Source organism: Cnephaeus nilssonii (assembly GCF_951640355.1).
Source record: "Cnephaeus nilssonii genome assembly, chromosome: 8".
NCBI lineage: Eukaryota > Metazoa > Chordata > Mammalia > Chiroptera > Vespertilionidae > Cnephaeus > Cnephaeus nilssonii.
In genome coordinates, this window is record NC_137079.1 from 27,764,125 (window position 1) to 27,784,915 (window position 20,791).

Genomic DNA, 20,791 nt, shown 5'->3' on the forward strand with positions numbered 1-20,791 from the left:
TGTTTCCCTCCCCTCCTCTTTCAGGTCACTGATTAAATTAGATGGTGAAAAATCTCAGGAGCTGGGAATGCTTCAGGCACCTATTTGAAATCACCTAGAACAGACTACAAGGGTCACATCCTGCATCTCTGAATTCTACATCTGAGGGAGTGTTAGCATGTCTCGGGAATTAGGGAAGGGATATTGCGTGTGGTCAGGAGCCTGGGCTCTGGAGCTAGACTTCTGGAATTTGAAACTGGCCTTGAAACTTATGAGATGTGTGACCTTGAGTAAGTTATCTAATGTATTTGTGGCTTAGTTTTCTACTTGGAAAAGAAGATTATAGTGAAGTGTGTCTCAAAATTCTTTTGAGGATTAAGTAAACTGACATATGTAAGGCTCTCAGAACCACCCTCTGCATGTAGTAACTGCTATAAAAGTGTTGGCTGCTGCTGCTATCATATCTCTGACCTTTGAAGTTGACGTTCAGAAGGACAGACCTGACTTTCCTCACTATCTGAGACTGATTTCTGTTTTGGATGGACAAGGAATGTGAGCTAATGTAGCTGTTGTTCAGTTGAAAAAGTCAAATAATTATACATGTGATATATGTTAGGTGGGATTATATAGTGGACCCCATAATATTTGGGTATATCAAGAATGCAGTGTATACACAGCCATTTAATAATCCCTTTTCCTTGATAATGAATGTCTATTAGATATTTCAATAGTTGGGGACTGTTAAGAAAGTTTAAAACAGCTAAGTTAATTTTAAAAAATCATTCAGCTTTTATTACAGGTCCCAATTTGCTATTTATCATGTACCATAAATCCCTAACTGTTCTGGGCTTTCGGTTTGGGGCACTTAGTCATCTATTCCCTACTTCTCAGACCAGGAGTACTGATTAGACTCACTCCAATGCTCCTTCTTGACATAGCTTTAACTTGGAATGCCACATGGTGATTTTGTGCTGATTAAGCTTGTTTTGACTTGGAGAAAACATGATTTTTACTTTGCTATGTAAATCAAATACCTACATATCCTCTTCTTACTGGTGGGTGGAGTTTGGTTCTTCTTTACTCATAGGTTTTCAGTAGTTTTCCCTGTGTACCTGAGGCAAATCAAAATGACATTTTAAACCCCCTGTTTCTTATTTGCCCTGGTAAAAATGGTTGGTATTTTTGTTTGTTCTTTGTGATGTGATTCTGCAGGTGCGAATATATGCATGCATTTATTGAACAAATGTATTTAATGAGCACTGATGTGCTGGGCACTGTGAGGGTACGAAGTAGAAGATGCAGTTCCTGCGCTTTAGCTTACTCTTTGGCCGCTGGGAAACGTGTCTGAGAGTGACTGAAGGAAGGGAATGCTCTCTGTCAGCTGTGCTTGTGAGGACTTCGTGGAGGAGGGGGAAGTTGAATTGGTTCTTAATAACTAGGATCCTGATAAATAGAGTCTGGGACAGGGCGTGGTATGAGGAAGGGTGTGGTTGCAGAAAACATAAATTGTTTGAGGAACAGGAGGAAACTAGCCTGATTGGTTTGTAAAGCATATCAGTGAGAGATAAGTTTAGAAAGATAACCATTAAGAAAGGGGCAGCCCTGGCCAGTTTGGCTTCTTGGTTAGAGTGAAGGGTCTAGGGTTTGATTCCCGGTCAAGGGCATGTACCTGAGTTGCAAGCTCCATCCCCAGCCCCTTTTGGGGTGTGTGTGGGAGGCAACCAGTGGATGTGTCTCTCTCACACCGATGTTTCTCTCTCTTTCTCCCCCTCATCCCTCCCTTCCACTCTCTCTAAAAATCAATGGAAAAAACATCCTGGAGTGAGGATTAAAAAAAGAAGAGATAGGGGCAGAATCTTGTAGGGCCTTCAAAGGCAGGGTAAAGGAGTTGCATTTTACTCAGTTATGCAAAAAGGAAGTGCCAAGAACTGGTTTAGATAGATAAATCAAGATGGATTTATCAACAGATGCTGTTGCTTACCATCCTATAAAATAATGGGCAACAGATGCTGTTGCTTACCATCCTATAAAATAATGGGCAACAGATGCTGTTGCTTACCATCCTATATAATAAAAGCCTAGGTGGTGTCATCACAAGATGGCCGCCACAAGATGGCCGTGCACACAGCAGAGGCAGGGCCTGTTGGCCGCTCTGCGCAGTGAGACCTGGGGCTCCCGCAGCTCTGTGCGGTGCGGAGGAGGCTGGTCCCAGCATCTCTGCCACCTAGCGTGGAGGAGGCGGGTCCCGGCAGAGGAGGCAGGTTGTGGCAGGGGAGGGTAGTTGGGGGCGATCAGGCCGTCAGGGGAGGGCAGTTGTGGGTGATCAGGCCAGCAGGGGAGCAGTTAGGTGTCAATCAGGCTGGCAGGGGAGTGGTTAGGGGAAATCAGGCAGGCAGGCAGGCAAGAGCGGTTAGGAGCCAATGGTCCCGGATTGTGAGAGGGATGTCCGGCATTCGGACATCCCCCGAGGGGTCCCAGAGTCCCAGATTGGAGAGGGTGCGGGCTGGGTTGAGGGACACCTCCCCCCCCCCCACCCCATGCACAAATTTCGTGCACCGGGCCTCTAGTAGGAGGATAAAAGATGCAAGATTTTATTGACTTTAGAAAGTCTTTTGCTATCTTCACAAAAAAATGATGGCACATTTTTATCATTTTAAAAATACTCTTGAAATTTACTTATATAGACCATTCATCTGTCAGCAAAACACTGCCCAAGACCATCAGGAAAGGCAGTAGAGAGAGTAGGATAGTGCTTCTGTTTGAATTTGATTGATAGACATACCTCTTCACACTCAGGATTTTTTAAAAGTGGGTTAAGTAAGTGGATTTGAACTACCTTAGTGCTCCAGAAACAGCCCACTGGAGAAATGGAAATGCTGACAGTGACTTTGAATGCATCTCCAGTGATACTCTAGGTGGCATCACTGAGATCAGTGAGGTCATTGGGCTCTTGATCCCCAGTTAGTCCCAAGGAAAGTGTCGCTGCTCTCGGAAGAGAGCCTTAGACTTTGCCACTGAGCAGGGACTTCACCTGGGGTGCAGGTGGGAGGTTCCAGGGAAAACAAGTCAAGATTATTTGCAAGCTGTTGCTTATTGCAGGGATCTTGAACCAGCGACCACGGCTTAGAGTGTTGGATGGAGTATGGGAGAACATGTGAACAGGGGGAAGAATCCTGTGGCTGGGAATTAAAATCTGAATTCTCATGGTCTGTTCATCAGTACGTGCAAGAAAGAGGGGCCATGCTTCTCTGTTCTCTGCTGCTTCCTGGGGGCTGCTGCAGCTTTCAGGAGCTTCTCAAGGGCTAGCGCAGTGGTTGGCAGTGGTTGAGAGGCTCTGGGCTGAGGGTGACATCAGTTGTGCTGTGACTTAATGAGGAGGTGACGAGTCGCCCGTGGTAGGTTCACCTCTTCCATTCCAGTCAGCTCTTAGAACATTCGTGGAACTGCAAGGAAAAGGAGGAACTATAGGAGCTTCACTTGGGCTAACCATAGGCCTGTATTCGTTAGGGGATAGGTGAGAGTGCCCTCCGGACTTCCCTCTGACCACACCTTTCCTCTCTGACCACACCTTTCCTCTCTGATTGCTGCACTCAGATGGCCAGCATGGCTTTCTGAACTATTCAGGTAGAATACACGGGTGGCTTCATTGTGGGAAGGTGCGCTCTTTGAAGTGTTCCTGGGGCAGCATCAGGTGGCCAGGGTCAGTCGGTCTCTCGCTTTTGGTCAAAGTCCAGAAGAAAGAAATGCTTGAGAGAGCCTCCGAAGAAGAGTGAGACTGTCCCTCCCTCAGCTTGTAGGGGAATAGGTGACTTACCCAAGTGTGTGAGGACGTGACAGGGCCTGTGGATGCTAAGGAGAGGAAGCAACTAACTTCTTACATGAACAGTGGGCAGTTTACAAAATCTCACGCTCGTGTTCTCTATTGATTTATACTTTTTAAAGCTAAAGGAAATGGACTTCAGGGATATTAAAGAATGTGCCTGAGGGTGGAGGCCAGGGGAGGAGGAGATGGGGCTGGGGGTTGACACCCTGGTTTTACAGAATTGGGGGGCGAGGGCGGGGAGGGTCACTCAGGTAGAATTGAAACCCAAGCCTGCAGCACAGGTCGGGTGGAGCTCCAAGTGTATCTTCACTTGAATCTAGAAAGTGACACAAAACTTGGGTTGGACTGGTAAAAGCCTACAAGTTATTGCCAATGTCAGTGCAAAACCACCCTGTAAAAGGGACCCTTTCACAGCCCAGGACACCCCTGCTTTCTCTCCCCCCGACCCCCCTCACTGCTTATCAAATGTTATCTGTAGAAAAGTGAGAAGAAGGAGGGGGGAAAAAGAGCATCTGTAACACAAAGCAATATGTTCTCATTTTGGTTATGTTTATTTCTGATTTTTATTGGTGTGTTTCATACCCAAAAGTGCACACACATTTCTTCATTATTCAGTAAATATATGAGGGGTTGCTCTGTACCGGGCATTGTTCTAGGTCTTTGGGATAGAACATTGAAAAAACTAAAATCCCTGTTTAACAAATTGCCTAACAGATAGATTGCGCCAGTTCAGACTTTCCTCTGCGGTGCCTCAGCGCCCACCTCCCACACACTCGTCTGCGTAATTATTAACCTGTGCCCAACTTAATGGGGGGAAAGGGACTGGTTAGCCTTTAGTAAGCATTTATTTTTTTATTTTAAATACGAATTTGAAGTTGTTATTACCAAAGTAATACTTGTGTATAATCTGAAAAATATAAGTTGGCTAAAGGTGTGCATGGCCAAAAGCGAGAGTCACCTGCTTCAGAAGCACTTCCCATCCTGTCTCTCTCTGGAGCACACACTTTAGTCTCTCAACCTCATGAGCCTTCCCAGTGGCAGTGACTTTCGCTTATTGCATTTTTCTTCTACTCTTTCTTTTTAAAGCTGTTTTGGTAGTTGCCTCATAGATAATATACTTACATCTGTATTTATTTTCTATTAAAAAAAGCATCTATTCTGTAATATGACAAAGGGGGAATTTGGCTCACGTATTCTATCTACTCCCCCATACCAAAAGCTGTATTTTTATTTCTCTTAGTTATATTTATGGTTTTTAAATATGAATATTTGAAACTGTTCCTGAAGCCCTTGGTTCTACGAGTCACCTCAGGACATTCCCATGTAAACGGAGACTGCAGTGGCTCTGCACGCCCCTCCAGCTTTCCTGCCCCAGGCTGAGCCTCCGTCCTCTTACCTTTGCTTTTACATTCTGGCCCGGAGCTGTAACAAAATCTTTTCTTGCTTTCTCTTCAGGTTGATGCAAAAAAATTTTTTTTTTTAAAAAAGCACCAACATGTACAGAATATACCGAATGCAGCATCCAAGTAGTCTAGTTGGACCTGAAGTGAAGAAGCATGTCCTTAACCTCCGCTGCTCCAGGGATGGCACAGCCCCCAGAGCAGAGAGGAGGAGCCGCAAGGGGAGGGCAGCGCTTTCTGACAGTGTGCTGCTTGGTTGTTGGGGCTCCACTTCATCACCAGGTGTAACGGGATTATTTGTAGCTGGCCATTCGTTTTCATCCTGAAGACATTCTTCTTAGGAACTTCTGACAAATTGTTCTGAATCGTGCCCTAAGTTTTCTAGGCTTTTATGCAGCTGTCCTCCTTCGACTTTGACAAAATTCTTTCTAACCTTCTTGATTAGATGTACTGCTTCATGGATTCCATGCCACATGCTTGGAGTCTTTTTCTTTTTTCTGGAGAATATCCTTTAGGAATACTTTCGGAGAGGTTCTGAGATGGATAACATTCTTAAAACTTTGAATGTCTGAATAGGACTCTTGTTTTGATGTGTCATTGCTCATTTCATTGAAGTCTGGGTTCAGCTCATTTCCCTTCAGACCCCGGAAGCATCATTTTGCTCTCCGTAGGCGTCCATGGGACTGAGGCTTGCTCCTTTGTGCGTGATCTGCTCCTTCTGTCTGGGCCCTTGGAAGGGTGCTCCTACCAGCCCTCTGACATGTCAGGAGGTGTGACACCGCCCCCCCCCCCCCGCTCTTTTAATGGTTTTTACTTCTGAAATTCCTACTAAATGGATATTGGTACTCCTGGATTGGATTAATCTTAGATGCCTCTTAATTTTTCACCTTTTTTCTAGTAAAATTTTTATTTTGATAATTATATTTACAATTTCAAGAGCTCTTTTCCATTCTCTGATCACTCAGTTTTCATCACAGTCTTTTCTTTTATGGAGTCACTAAAGGCCCGATGCACGAAATTCATGCAAGGGTAGGCCTTCCTTCCCCCAGCTGCCTGCACCCTGGCTTTCCCTGGCTGCCGGCAGCTGGCCCCGCCTCCCACCCGCACCTGCCTTGTCCTGGTGCTGCCCGAGTTGGCCACCCTGCCAGCCGGTGGCCTGGGCCTCCTTCTGCGGGGCGATGGTGGGGCGATGGCGCCCCCCACCCCCAACCAATCGCATCGCCCTCACCTTGGCTGGCCTTGGCACCAGTGCGTGTCATAGAGTGGTCGTGGCATAGAGTGGTCCTCTGGATGGTCGTTCTGCTGTTTGGCCATATTACGCTTTTATTATTATAGATTAAAATCTTGAATCTCTCTAAAGAATTAATTAGAATTTGTTTTCTAAGATTACCTTCTGTTTCTGGAATTTTTGCTTCATCCACGGTCAGTTCTGTTTCATTAAGTCTTGGGATTTCTCTTGAAAGCCACTGTTTTTCCTCAAATGTCTGTGGGAGTTTGTTTTTCCATTCATATGCATGAATGAAAAATTCAGTTCCCAAATACAGACAGCTGGGGTTTCTCTGTATGTGTGGAGTGTGTGTCCCCAGCAGGCCTCTTCCCTGTATAGCGGAGGGCTGAGCAGACTCTCGGTGAGGCCAGGTATGCTGTGTGGACTGGCACAGGGGCAGGTGGGTGGCTGCCTATTGTATTATACCCAGGCTAAGTGCCTGATGCCAGCAAGCCTCTGGGTAGGGGAGGGAGAGGGGAGGCAGCCAATGTGGGACTCTGCTCTGTAGGTAATTCTTTATAATTCTTCAGTTAATTACAATTGACATCTGTTCTTCTTCCCATTCCCGGTATGGATACCTGCCAACTCTCGGCTTTTAGCTTCTCTGCGTCTCCGCTGTTAGGGTGACGGAGGCTGTCTGGGTTGTGCTTCTGCTTTATTGTGTCCGTGGTTATAGTGCCATCCCTTTTAGTATGACAAACGCATTAAGTCTCGAGCTTCATAATGCTTCTCTTCTTGTCAGCACAGTGATGAATTTATTTCCTTTTGATATTTGTTGTTGCCATTTTAGTAGGAGCTAGAGGAGAGGAGGAAAACTTGTGTCCCTCTGCCATAGTCAAGAAGCCTGAATAATTCTTTTTCTCTTCAGCTTTATTATAAGTGACAGATAACATTGTGTAAATTTAAGGCGTATGGTGTACTGATTCGATATGTTATAAAATGAGTACTGCATTAAGGTTAGTTAGCCTACCCATCACCTCACATGGTTGCCTTTTTTTGTCGTGAGCACATTTAAGATCTACTCTCTTAGCGAATTTCAAGTATATAATACATATCGTTAACGATGGTCAGCATGCTGTACTTTATATCACCAGACCTTATTCATCTGGTGCCTGAAATCTATACCTTTGGACCAACATCTCCCCATTCCCCCATCCCCACCCGGGTAACCACTAATGTACTCTGTTTCTAGCAATTTGTCTTTCTTAGATTCCACATATAAGTGAGATCATCTGGTATTTGTCTTTCCCTGTTTCACTTATCTTACTTAGCATAATGTCCTCAAGGTCCATCTATGCTGTTGCAAATGGCAGGATTTTCTATTTTCTTGTGGATGAATAATATTCAATTACACACACAGAGCACACAGCACATCTTTACTCGTTCATCTGTTGATGAATACTTTGGTTCAGTTCATGTCATGGCTGTTGTGAATAATGCTGCAATGAACACTAAGATGTGGATACCATTTTGATATACTGATTTTGTTTCCCTTAGATATATAATCAGAAGTGAGATAGCTTTTGAATAGCTTTATTGAGATAAAATTTATATACCAAACATCTAAACCATTTAAAGTGTAAAACTTAGTGGTTTTAGTCTGTTCACAGAGTTGTGGGTCTGTCACCACACTTAGCTTTAGAGCATTTCATCACCCCAAGAAGAAAAGACTGCGCCCACTAGCGGTCACTCTATCCTCTCCCTTCACCAGGCAAGCTTTTGTATGTTTGTCCCTATGGATTTGCCTGTTCTGGACATTTCATATAAATGGAATCATAGAGTATGTGGTCTTTTGTGACCAGCTTTTTTCGCTTCTGATATTGTTTTCATCCACGCTATAGCATGTGTCACTACTTTATTCCACAATAAAAAATTGTGGAATAATATTCCATTAAAATTGAACAGGCCACATTTTATTCATCATTTGATGGACATTTGGTTGCTTCCACTTTTTGGCTCATATGAACAATTGCTGGGCCATATGGTGATTGTATTTTAAAAACTTTGAGAAACTTCTAAATTGTTTTCCATAATGGCTATACCGTTTTACATTCCCACTAGCTGTGTGTGTGGGTTCCTGTTTCTCCCGTTCTCACCAACACTTGTTATCATCATTTTTATTATAACCATCCTAGTGGATATGAAGTGGTGTCTCATTGTAGTTTTGTTTGCATTTCCTGAATGACTAATGGTGTTGAGAATCTTTTCATGTGCTTATTGTATTATTTATATCTTCTTTTGAGCTGTCCTTTGCCTTTCTATGATTTTAATAGGTTTGCCTTTCTATGATTGGGTTGTAAGAGTTCCTTATACATTCTGTATATACATTCCTTATCAGATAGATTATTTGCAAATGTTTTCTCCCATTGGGTGGGTTGTCTTCACCTCCTTGATAGTATCTTCGGCAGCACAAATGTTTTTAATTTTGATCACATTCAATTTATCTATGTCTTCTTTTATTGCTTGTCCCTGTAGTGACATACTGAAGAAATTATTGCCTAATCCAAGGTCAGTAAGATGTATTTCTATAGTTTCTTCTAAGTTTTATGGTTCTAACTCTTACATTTAGGTCTGTGATCCATTTTGAGTTACTTTTTGCTTATGCTGCGGGGAAGAAGCTGAATAATTCTTAATGATAGATAGAATATGTTGGGTAAATGTAGAGCATCTTATTGATTTGGGTGGACTGAATTCCTGGAGAGCAAAATGCAAAAAAGAAGCATTGCTGCTTAACCCTACTTATGCTCCTGTGCTAATCTTGCGTCGGGTCAGAGGACCCAGGAAGCTGGGAGTCATTGCTTTAGGAAAAATGTGGGTTGGTGTAGAAAACCACACATATACAAAGCAACAATGGCAAATCCACTAATTCCAGGATGTTCTGTGGAGTTCTTTTCTTGTCTCCACCTCAGATGCAAGTTGGTTTATAATTTTATGCCTATCCCTTTAGTAAATCTCTGTTTTTGGCACATTCTTTTTTTGAGAGGGCCCACATATTCTTTAGTTTGCTTCTTCCTTTTCACTTTCCACCCCCCTTCCTACCCATTATGGCAAGCAGAAAAACGACTTTAAAGCATGATAAATAAGTATATATTAGACTAGCTCACCATTCCTTGGCCTTTAATACATTGGCCAGATGTCCTCTGTGATCTTAGCTACGCCACAGACCCTGCGGGATAGGCAGCAGTCTTAGTGGTCTGTTTTGATTTGGCAGAGTGGGCCAGGAAGGGACTGTGAACTTTCTCTTTGGCTTTAAGGAGGCAGTGCTTCCACCATAGCCCACCTTGGCCCGCATATCTGCACACTGAGCTGCCTCATCGGGACTGCCTGGTGTTTCATATACGGAGATAGCTAAGGAGTGTTGCAAAAATCAGTCTGGAGGGCATGTTGCAAAGCTTATTCCTACTCTCTATTCAGAACAGTAGTTTACTTTTGCTAGGAGATTCATTATTTTTTGAACCAGTGTCATTGTAGTTTTTGGCTTTTTTAAAGGAGCTATTGAAAAGCTGAGGAGCAGAGTTTGACTTTTTTGAGAGTGGAACCAGATCAACTTTGGTGCAGCTTTGGAACAGCGCCTCTGTGTTAGAATAGAGAGTTTTTATCTTCAGAAACTTGCAGCACCAGTGTAATTGTGGTTCAAGTTTTTTCATGTACTTTAAGGATTCATTTTTAAAGATTTCCATGTAGTCAGTAAGGATTAATTTTTAAAGACTTTCCTCTTTGTGTGTTTATATTGTAGAGCTAGTCTTTTCTCGATTTACATAACTCTTTGGGTGCTGTTACGATGTTTTAGAATAAATTTGGGTCCCTGAATAAAATGTTTTATTGTCAGGTGTACAAACTGCTTTACAAAGTAAGCTTTTAGCAGTGTCTTCCTTCATTGTTCCTTAAATCAACCATCTCATCTTAAGTTTCCTTTTATTTTTAGAAAGGAGGTATCTTTTTCCTTTTATTTTGTACAGCAAAGGTCACATACTGTCATCTTTCACGTGTTTGTTTGTTTTTTAGCATAGCCAATGTTTTGTGAAAAAGTTGAGCTAACTTTTCAAAATTGGGAGGTTTCGTGTAAAATCCCTGATTTCAAGCTTCTGTTGAAAAATCTGAGACTGCTGCACGGAGTGAGCATTATCAGGCGTCCCAGTTGCCAGTCAGCAGCCCTCCTGTGTTGTCTCCGACTTCACATTTATGTCACCTCCCCAAGGCTGCAGGCACCTGGGCTTCTGGTCTCAGCCTTCAAGTCTTTACACTCCTCGTCTGGTTTCCAGTCATGATCCTCATAGTTATGCTCTCAACCCTGAATAGCACCCAAAGGCGGATCTGGCATGGAGCTAATACACCGGACTTTTCCAAGGCTTTGAGACACCTAACCATTGCTCTTCATTGTCTTAATAAGAGCATCCAGATGGTATAATGTACAGGAGCCACAAAACTGGAACTGTTCCTTCCAGCAAGAGAAGTACATGTAGACCTTTGAAAAAGAATAAAGATTCTTGGGCCCCATCTTCTGTATGCAATAAAAATCTTGGGACAAGGGACCCAGGCATCTCTCAGCTTTTAAGCAGCTCCCCAGGTGGTGATTATGATGGGCACACAGGCTTAAGAACTGTATTTAAAAGGTAATTACTTGAGCTATTTATAAACCATCTTAATACTGAAAGGACTCATTATGGAATTCTTTGAACTACTGACATTCAACGCTGAAATGCTTAGGAACCACGGCTAATTGAACAGCAGACATATAAGTGAGAGGACATCTCTGAACCTGAACTGTAATGCCATTAGGAAAATGGGATTTGATTGTAAAAGAAATAGCACGCATTAGTTTTTCAGGAATCTATGAAGAAGGTGTCTCATGTCTGTGATGGTTGTGCATTCATGTGGAATTTCACCAGCAGTTTCTGTTATGCTCACATTCATGCAAATATTTGCTTTGGAAAATTTTGTATAGGGGATCAGGCAGAGATTCTGGGGTTGCTATAATGTAAGGTTGCACAGGGTTAAAGTACTATTGCAGCCTCTATTCTGATTGCTTTGGGGTGGGGGGGGGGTGTTGAATGGTTGTTTTAAAGCAGCGGTTTAGATATGTGGGGATGTTTTTAATTGTCACAATAATTGGGGGTGAGGGTTGGCTACTGGCCTTAAGTGGGTAAGGCCAGGGCTGCCAGGCATCTCATAGTGCATGGAGGGTGCTGTTCAAGGAAGGATTATTTCATGTGCTACTCACCTTTAAATGTCCAGTTGGACATTCATATAAGGAAACACATGTTCCTAATGATCTGGAATTGGGCTATATAAACTTTTTTTTTTTGCATGGTTTTAAATATCAGTGAATTTTCAAGGGCTATAACTGCCGTGTGAGTCAAGGGAAGATTTTATAGTTGCCCCCACTTATCCATGGGGGATACATCCCTTGACCCCTAGAGGATGCCTGAAACCGCAGGTAGTACCGAACCCTATCTACACTGTTTTTTTCCCTATACATGCATACCTATGACATAAATTAGGCACTAAAGGAGATTAACAGCAATCACTAATAAGAAAATAGAACATTGTAACAGTATATTGTATTGAAAGTTATGTGAATGTGGTCTCTCTCAAAATATCTTATTGTACGGACTCACCCTTCATCGCCTTGTGATGCTGTGAGATGGTAAAGTAGGTGAATGAAACATTATAAAGTAAATTTTAATGTGATCCCTGGACAGTTGAACTGATAACAGAGACGGCTACTGCGGGACTAACTGGGAGGTAGCGTATAGGGCATGGGCGCGCTGGGTGAAGAAATGATTCACCGCCCAGGCAGAATGGAGCAGGACAGAGCCAGGTTTCATCATGCTGCTCGGAACGGTGCACATTTAAAACGTTTGAATTGCTTATTTCTGGAATTTTCCATTTAATATTTTCAGATCGTGGTTGTCTGAGAGTAACTAAAACCGTGAAAGGTGAAACCGCTGATAAGGTGGGACTACTGTACTTAGTCGTGTTTGGAAATTTACTAAAAATTGTTCACTATTTCCAGATAACACAAGGCAATGCTCCTGCTATTGAGTCAACACACCTGTGCCAGTCTACACTTGAGCCTGGCTCTCAGGTGGCTCTGTGTTTAGGTACAAGCAAGTATGTGACTAACCTGAGCATTTAACAACAGAAATCATTTTACTTTTACTTTTTTGTATTACATTTAGTAAACCACTGAAGTATCATGTTTAATAAATCATTATATTGATTGTTTTGTATTTAGGCAGGTTATGCTCTTATGAAGTTCACTTCAGAATAATAAGGAGGTGTTGCAAAATCCTATCTAATAAAGAGGGGATATGCTAATTAACCATCACTCCATCACAAAGATGGCTGCACCCACAGCTGAGGCCAAGTTCCCTTAAGGAGCCTTAACGAGCAATCAGCAGGGACCTGAGGCTACACCCTCCCCCGCCCCCATGGGGCTTGACAGGGGACCTCAGGCCACGCCCCCCACCCAGCAGGGCTTGACAGGGGACCCGAGGCTGTGCCCCCCTGCCTGGAGGGGCTTGACAGGAGACCTCAGGCTATGCCCGCCACCTACCGGGGCTTGACAGGGGATCTGAGACTGTGCCCCCCCCCCCCCCGTCAGATGGGGATTGACGGGGGACCTCAAGGTACGCCCCCTGCCCCATCTGGGGGACCTCAGGCCATGCCCCCATCCTGGCGCCGGGCCAGGGGACCTGAGGCTACTCCCCCTGACCAGTGGGGCTTGACAAGGGTGGGACTGGCTGGGTCTGGATCTAGCCCAATGGGAAGGGGCAGCCGGGTCTGGGTCTCACAGGATTTTGAGGCGCATGTGGGTAGGCGGGGACTTGACTCTGGGTCCCCCTTTTAATGTGCACGAATTTTGTGTACCAGGCCACTAGTATTTGTTATAAAAAGGTATTTTTGCTCTTACAGAGTTGAAGATTGATATTTTAAACACATTAGATTGACGTGGGGAAGATTTGAAAATGATGCTGTGAGCCTCCCTGATTGAGCAGTTCTCTAGGAAATTCTAGGAGCTCTGCAAGCCTTTCCATTCATGGCATCCTGAGAAAAGGAAATACTTTGTGCTGCACACTCGGTGGATGGAGGCAGTGCTTCAGGCTGCACGGGGCGGTGTCTGGGGATTCGGGTGGCTCCCGTCCTGCCAACTCCTAGCAGTGCGTGTACTGACACACGCTAGGGATGCTCATTTAATATTTGGATTCGTCCTTTCACAATCTATGTGTATATCAGATCATCACCTTGTACACTGTAAAGTTTTACAATTTTATTTGTCAGGTATACCTCAGTAAAGCTGAAAAAACTATCAGGTTCTTGAACCTCGCTGCAGTAATTCTGATTTTGTGAGTGACCCAAAATCACTCAGTACAGCTACTGAACTGAGCTCCCAGGCGATTCGCCCAGGTGGTTCCTGAACAGCATGGTGAGCAGTCAGCCTGCGCCTCAGGGTGGGTGCAGCAGCACGTGGGTCCGACAGAGACCCAGAGCAAGGAGAGGCCAGGCTCCTTCCTGGGGGTGGGCAAGGTAACGTTAAGGGGTTTCCGGAACACAGTGGAGATTCAGAACCTTGTTTGGTTGGGTTTGCTCTTCCCGGAGAGCGGCTGTCTGGTTGGAAACGGTAGAGCAAACACTGCCGAGAACCTGATGTCCAAAAAGAGCTCATCTTGCTCCTGTTACATGAATGTGAACTCTGAGGGGTTACGTCCTAGGAAGCTGAGCATGTTTCCAAATAAGGTATAGATCCACGCGAGGTAGTCTTTGAAAATCATGAAGAGACAAGTGCTAAAAAATTTTGAGAGGCAAAACCTAGTTTTAGAAAGGAGACTGTAGAGACTGGTGAGTTTAAGGTCATGTTCAGCCAGATTTTAGGGGATTATTAAAAGTGTTGGGGGAGTAGGGAGTCCTCCCCAGATATGCGCTGGCCTTGGGGTCCTAAGGAGGAATGGTGGGAACCTGAGGCTGAAGTTGAGGATGCACAGCAGGATGGGAGTGGGGTACGGGAGGGTGGAGGGAGTTTGACAGGTTGGTGGAACTGGAAGTTGTCTGGGGTGGCTGTGAGCCCACATGTTATTAACATTATTAACATTCCCTGAAGGGATGTTATTGGAATACAGCTGGGGAAATGCTGATGTGCTGGAGACAGGCCTGGGCAAAGAATCAAGAGCCTGGGTTTTCACTTGTGTCAGGTATCAGATGCCAAAAACTTCCTTCAATACAAGTGAAGGCACTCCTGAGGGCGTTTACCTTCTCAGGAGACAGGAAGATCAGTAGCTGCCAGGTTGGAGATGGAGAGATAAAGCATGCAGTCTGGCTGGAGTCTGGTTGGGGAAACGGACAAGTAATGTGATGATCACAATGCAGTGTGTTGCCTGCGGTAGAGGTGAGGATGGGGAGCTTTGGGAGGCTATGGAAGGCACCCAAGTTCCACAGGAGGGGGGCTTCCTAGAAGAGCGATTGCCGAGCAGAGTCTTTAAGGGTAAGGTGCTGGGTGCTGGGAAGAGACAGGTGCGGACGTGGTGCTGTGAATAATACTGTCCTGAGCAGCTGGTGTCAACAGGGAGGAGCCGGGGAGAAGGCTCAGGCCAGGCAAGGACCAGGGTGCAGACCTATGTGCCATGCTAAGCAGTGTGCATTTTACTGATTTTTAAAAAAAATAATGAGTTGGCTCTGCATTTGGGATTTAGGAAATCAGTTTGGAAACAGGGTAGAGATTGGGTTGCAGTTAAGGAAAGGTGAGATTGGAGGCACTGTGCCTTGTTAGGAAGGCGCGCGCGCGCACGTACACACACACACACACACACACACACACACACACAGTCAGTGACTTTGACTTAAATAAAAGTTTGCTCTTCTCTTCCATGAAAGGAATCCAGATGATTCCGAGCTCGGCTGGTGGCTCCAGGGCTGGTGGTCCTGACTCCTTTGGGCCGGTTGGTCTGCCCGCCTTGGAACATTTCTCATCTCCTCTTGTGCTTGCTTGAGCTCCAGCCGAATTCCTGAGAGCAGGAAAGCCATGGCCGGTTTTGCCCAGTGATTAGAGTGTCAGCCCGCGGACTGAAGAGTCTTGGGTTCGATTCTGGTCAAAGGCACAGCATGTACCTTGGTGGCAGGCTCGACCCCCAGCCCCGTTGGGCACCTGTTGGAGGCAAACCAATCGATGTGTTTCACATCAATGTCTCTCTCTCTCTCTCTCTCTCTCTCTCTCTCTCTCTGTCTCTTCCACTCTCTCTCTAAAAAAAAAATACCCTCGGGTGAGGATAACAAAACAACAACAAATCCCTTCCTCCTGAGAGCAGGAAGGAGGGAGAGGAGGTTACGAAGGGCAAAGGGGCTCGTGCTCTGGTAATTTAAGGATATTTTTGGAGGAATTAGCGCAGAGCACTTTCAGGTCAGCTCCACGTTGATGACGTGGTGCCATGGCCACAGTTAGCTGCAAGGGACGTGCGGGAAATGTCCTCTTTATTCCGGGTGGCTGCGTGCTCAGCTGGAGATTGGGAGTGGGTCACTGAGGGAGGAGGAGGAGTGGGCAGCAGGGCTAAGCCACCTGTGTCGCTGCCGAGAGGAATGCAAGTGCCTGGTGATGAGCATGGGGCTGAGGCGGGGACAGGGAGCAGACCCTGCAGGCCTGAGGTGCGGCCCTGGGCAACGGGGTGGATGTGGCAGGAGGGAAGGGGGCCGGAGGGTGGTCTCTGCCTGCTGCAGCTGGGAGGATGGAGATGCCTTCCAACAAGGTGCCGGCTTGAAGGAAGAGCTGTGGGGTGGGAGGAAGAATGATGCTGAGTTTGATGCCTGGGGCACATTCAGATGGAGATATCCAGTGGCAAGTGGGTATACGGGTCTGGGCCAGAGAGAAGAGGTTTTGGAATTGACTAGGGTTGCCGAGGAAGCGTGTGCAAAGTGAAAAGGAGGACTGAAGATGGCATCTTGAAGAAGAAAAATATTTAAAGGGCAGGCCGAAAGAGTAGTGATTGAAAGAAATCCAGGATCAGCCGGAGAGGCAGAAGGAAAACCGGAATAGAAAGATATCTGGGAAACAAGAGAGAAGATTTTAATAAGAAGGGTATAATTGTAGAGACATGCCATAGATGAGTCCAGTAAGATAAAGCCTGAAGCGCCTGGCAATTAGGAAGTAATTGAATATAATAAAAGAGAGAGGTGTGTGTGTGTGTGTGTGTGTGTGTGTGTGTGTGTGTGTGTGTGTAGATAGCTCTGTATTGTGTGCATGTATCTCTTTATATATCAAGTGTGTGTGTGTCTGGATAAAGCTGTTTAGATTAAACCTAAATATGATCATATGACTGAAATCAGGGTAGATGGCTGCTACTTCCCTGAAGTGATGTCTGGGAGTGGAATCTGCACATCCTGTGCCTCTCACCTGGTATTTTGGGCTTTTGTCACTGTGACAGGATAGTGGCTAAATTGTTGAAGCTACAACGTGGGGTATATTGCCCTGGCTTGTGTGGCTCTGGTTGGAACGTTGGCCCCAGCACCGAAGGGTCGCAGGTTTGATTCCCAGTCAAGGGCACGTACCTGGGTTGTAGCTTCATTCCCCAGCCCCATAGGAGGTCCTCAATCCATGTGTCTCTTTCATATCATGTTTCTCTCTTCTCTCCCTCCGTCCTTCCCTCTTCTTCCCTCCTTCCCATTCTCTAGTAATCAGTGGGAGGAATATCCTCGGGTGAGGATTAACCAAGAAAAATAATAAAACAACATTTGGGGTATATTAACTGCTAAGTGAGATAGATGTTTTTGCAGACACAGTGGGGTAGGTATTTATATGCCCTAAACATCATCGGAGCCTTTAAGATATGTGATGAAAAATTAGGGTCCCAACTGCCCCTGCTCACTGCCTTCTTTGAGCTTTACCATCAGGCTGCGAGTGAGGATGAGGGCTGGTCACAGCTGCAGCAGCCTTGGTCAGGTGACACTGGACATGTGGAGTCTTTCTTCCTTTGAGGATAACCCTACTCCACCTGGGGTATGTCTGATAGTTCACAGGCACAAAATGATTTGGAAAAGTGGACCATATTTTATGATATTTTAACCTAATTGCAGATATCTAATGGCAGATTTCTAGGGTTTCCTTTGATTTGTGTGTACTTTTTCTTTTAAGAGTACAAAATTTTACTCCCCAGTTCTACCTTACTGTTGTTAATAGTTAAACAACACTGCCCTCTGGTGGACAGAGTATAACACTTTCGTAGCAGTTCTCAAATGTTAAGTGCTGCTTGCTTTTCCTGCCTTCAGATTTGTTTTAGAAGGCAGTTAATATGCTTTTGTTCTTTCTGCTTTAATCTAATCTGGAAGTTTATAAAAATTCCAGTGGTGTAAAAATATGACTAAGTCTGTTGTGTATTATTCTCACGATGTTATGAAATTAAAGATTTGGAATTTTCATGGCAAAACACTTAAGTTTTTGAAATAGAAATGTTAACTAGTGATATTCTCAGATGGACATTTTGATGGGCCCCTGATAATAATAATTCCTGAATATAGGATGCATTAAAATAGTATGTGAAACGCAGTCTGGAGCATTTTTTCCCATTTATAAATTTTGCAAAAACGTCTGAAGAAATCAGTATTATTAGAGGTACAACCACTGAAAGACTAATGTGGAAGGTTCTAAATTGGCTATCTCTTAACTGATAGCTTTTTAGTTGCTGCAGTCGTTTTGCTCTTAAATTATGGTACAGCCTGACTGGTGTGGCTCAGTGCTTGAACGTTGACCTATGAACCAGGAGGTCACAGCTCGATTTCTGAACAGGGCACAAAGATTGCATGCTTGATCCTCAATAGGAGGCAGCCGATCAAATGAGTCTCTCTTGTCGTTGATGTTTCTATTTCTCTCTCCCTCTCTTAAATCAATAAAAATATATTATTTTAAAAAATGAAAAAAAAACTAAAAAAAATTATGGTGTATACTGACAAACTGAGTAGGCTATTTTTCTTAAATTTTTGGTTTAATCCTGAGTTCTCTGTTTAATTGTAATATTGACTAATGATATACACACACACATATATGTATATATATGTGTTTATATATGTGTGTATCTTTATATCTGTTCCTCTGTGTCTGTCTGTATCCTTGAGATATGAATTGTAAAATAATTAAAATGCTACTTGCAAAGCAAGAATAAAGATTCCATATTCTCTCAGATCATGCAAGGAGAAGTGAACATTGTTACACACTTATGTAACAAGTATTCAGCTAGGAAATTTTTATATTAGTTATTCTTTAAATCTCAGGAGAATTCTCCAATACTATTCCTCCCCCCCCCGACCCCCCCTTACTTCATAGAGGAGACTCACTGAGGTTTAAATAATTTAACCTCAGGTCACATCGCACGTAAGTCACAGAGCTGGCATGCCAGCTCAGGTGTGATGTCAGAGCCTAAGTCTTCCCACCTACAGTCTCACACAGAATCCTAGTGAGGTGCTGCTATATTATTCATTTGCCAGTCTCCTAATGTCACAAGGAAGTGGGCTACAATTCTGACTTTGTCCTTAATTGGTAGTATGGTAGTGAACAAACTGTTTAATTTTTCTGGCTTCACTTCTTTCGTCTTTCACTTTGTGTCTCCCTGGGTGTTGGGGAAGAGGAGATGGTGGCATGAGTCCATGGCAAAACACTTTGGACCAAAAGGCCCCCTCTTCTTTGCTTTATATATGGACTTCTGTGTCAGACATCACGCATGTCTGAAATCATGCGAAGGCACAGTGTGTCTACTCAAAAAGAAATTCAAACTCATCCATATGATTCCTAGGTCCCATCTAGCTCATTTCTGAGGGATGCTGATGGAGCACAACAGCTCCTTGAGTTTTCCTTTGGAAGGGAAGAGAGTGTGTCCGAAGGCGTCAGATTGGCTAGTCCGTGTCCCTTTCCATGGTGGCATTAGGGTGTGATGACAGGGCCGTCAGTTAAAGGGGTCTGCCCATGAGGGGCAGTCCTCTGTGTCTCAGGATTCTGAGAGGTCCAAGTTCTTTATCCATTTAATTGGAGCACCCGGCCTGCCCTTTTTCCTTACAGTCTAACTTCCATCCACCCCGCCCTCCGTATCCCAGCAGGGGGAAATTATAACGCTAGGAATATGACAGTAGCGAAAACATACATCAAAATACTGAAACATAAATTAGAATTTCTACTTGTCTCAACATTGTAGAATTAGAGAAGATTCCTTAGCAGGACACAAAGGAACAGAGAGCAAGACCCAAGCCCCCTTTCGTCCGTAGCTGTGCTAACTGTGCCTTCCCCACAATTCCTTTCCCTGGTTGTGCCTGTGCTGTTTACATATTGAAGTACCCAGTCCGTGTTCGTTCACTTGATAAGACGGTGGTGGTAATGAGGCCAGGGTCAATTCTTAAGGTATAGATACCTTATTTTAGTACATCAGGAACTTCGCAAACTATTTTACAAAATGGTTCTGTTGTTAAAATAACGGGGCCCTGGCAACTGAGTCGGGTTGGCTCAATGCAAAACCCAGCTGCCCTCGGGAAAGTCATCTAGAGCGCGCACCCTTCGGATGATCGAGTGTTAACTGTCCAAATATCTAGCAGTCCTTTGGTTGTCCTTGGAGCAGCTGGCACAGTGACCTTCAAGTTAGCCCTAGTTAAAGTGAATATACTTAAAAAAAGAAGATTGAGACCACGTTTAATTTTTTATTTAAAGGGAAAACGACGAGAGATTCTTTTTGTGGTGGCAGGTTCCCCAGAATTTGTTGGCACTAAGGTTTGTCTATTTTTGGTTCTTATATCTAGGTAGTATATTTTAAAAAGAGGGTACAGGGGGTCAAATATATGGTGATGGGAGATGATTTGACTTTGGGTGGTGGGCACACAGTGCAATATACAGATCTTGTATCATAGAAATGTACACTTGAAACTTACATAATCTTATCAACCAGTGTCACCCAATACATTTAATTAAAAAAAAACACAAATTCATAAAACTATTAGGAAAAATTTGAAAAGAGGGGCAGGAAATAAGTTTCTTTTGTTTAATGCATTTAATTCTACAAATATTTATAAGTATTTGCTGTGTACCCAATACTGCTAATGACTGCTTATAAGAAGCTAATGAAGTTACAGCAAGACAACATTCCTACCAGGAGCCATTAAATAGAAGATGATGTGTAATTAAGTGCCAGATAATTGGTACAAATGTCATGAGCAGATGACTGATTCCCTGTTAAGGGTCCTGCATGGACACACATCCGCTCTCTTAAGGAAACAGACTGTTGCAATCAGGAGCAGCAGGGGAGTCCACGCTCTGTGCTCATCATCTTATATACAGTGGAGGCGAGGACACGGCTGGGTGGG

The 20,791-nt window shown here is 44.2% G+C and overlaps 1 protein-coding gene across 9 annotated transcripts in view; it reads left to right on the plus strand.

Annotated features, from left to right (window-relative positions):
• The window catches only part of PSD3 (pleckstrin and Sec7 domain containing 3), a 517,431-nt gene that overhangs the window by 203,334 nt on the left and 293,306 nt on the right, over positions 1-20,791 (plus strand). The window lies entirely within an intron of this gene.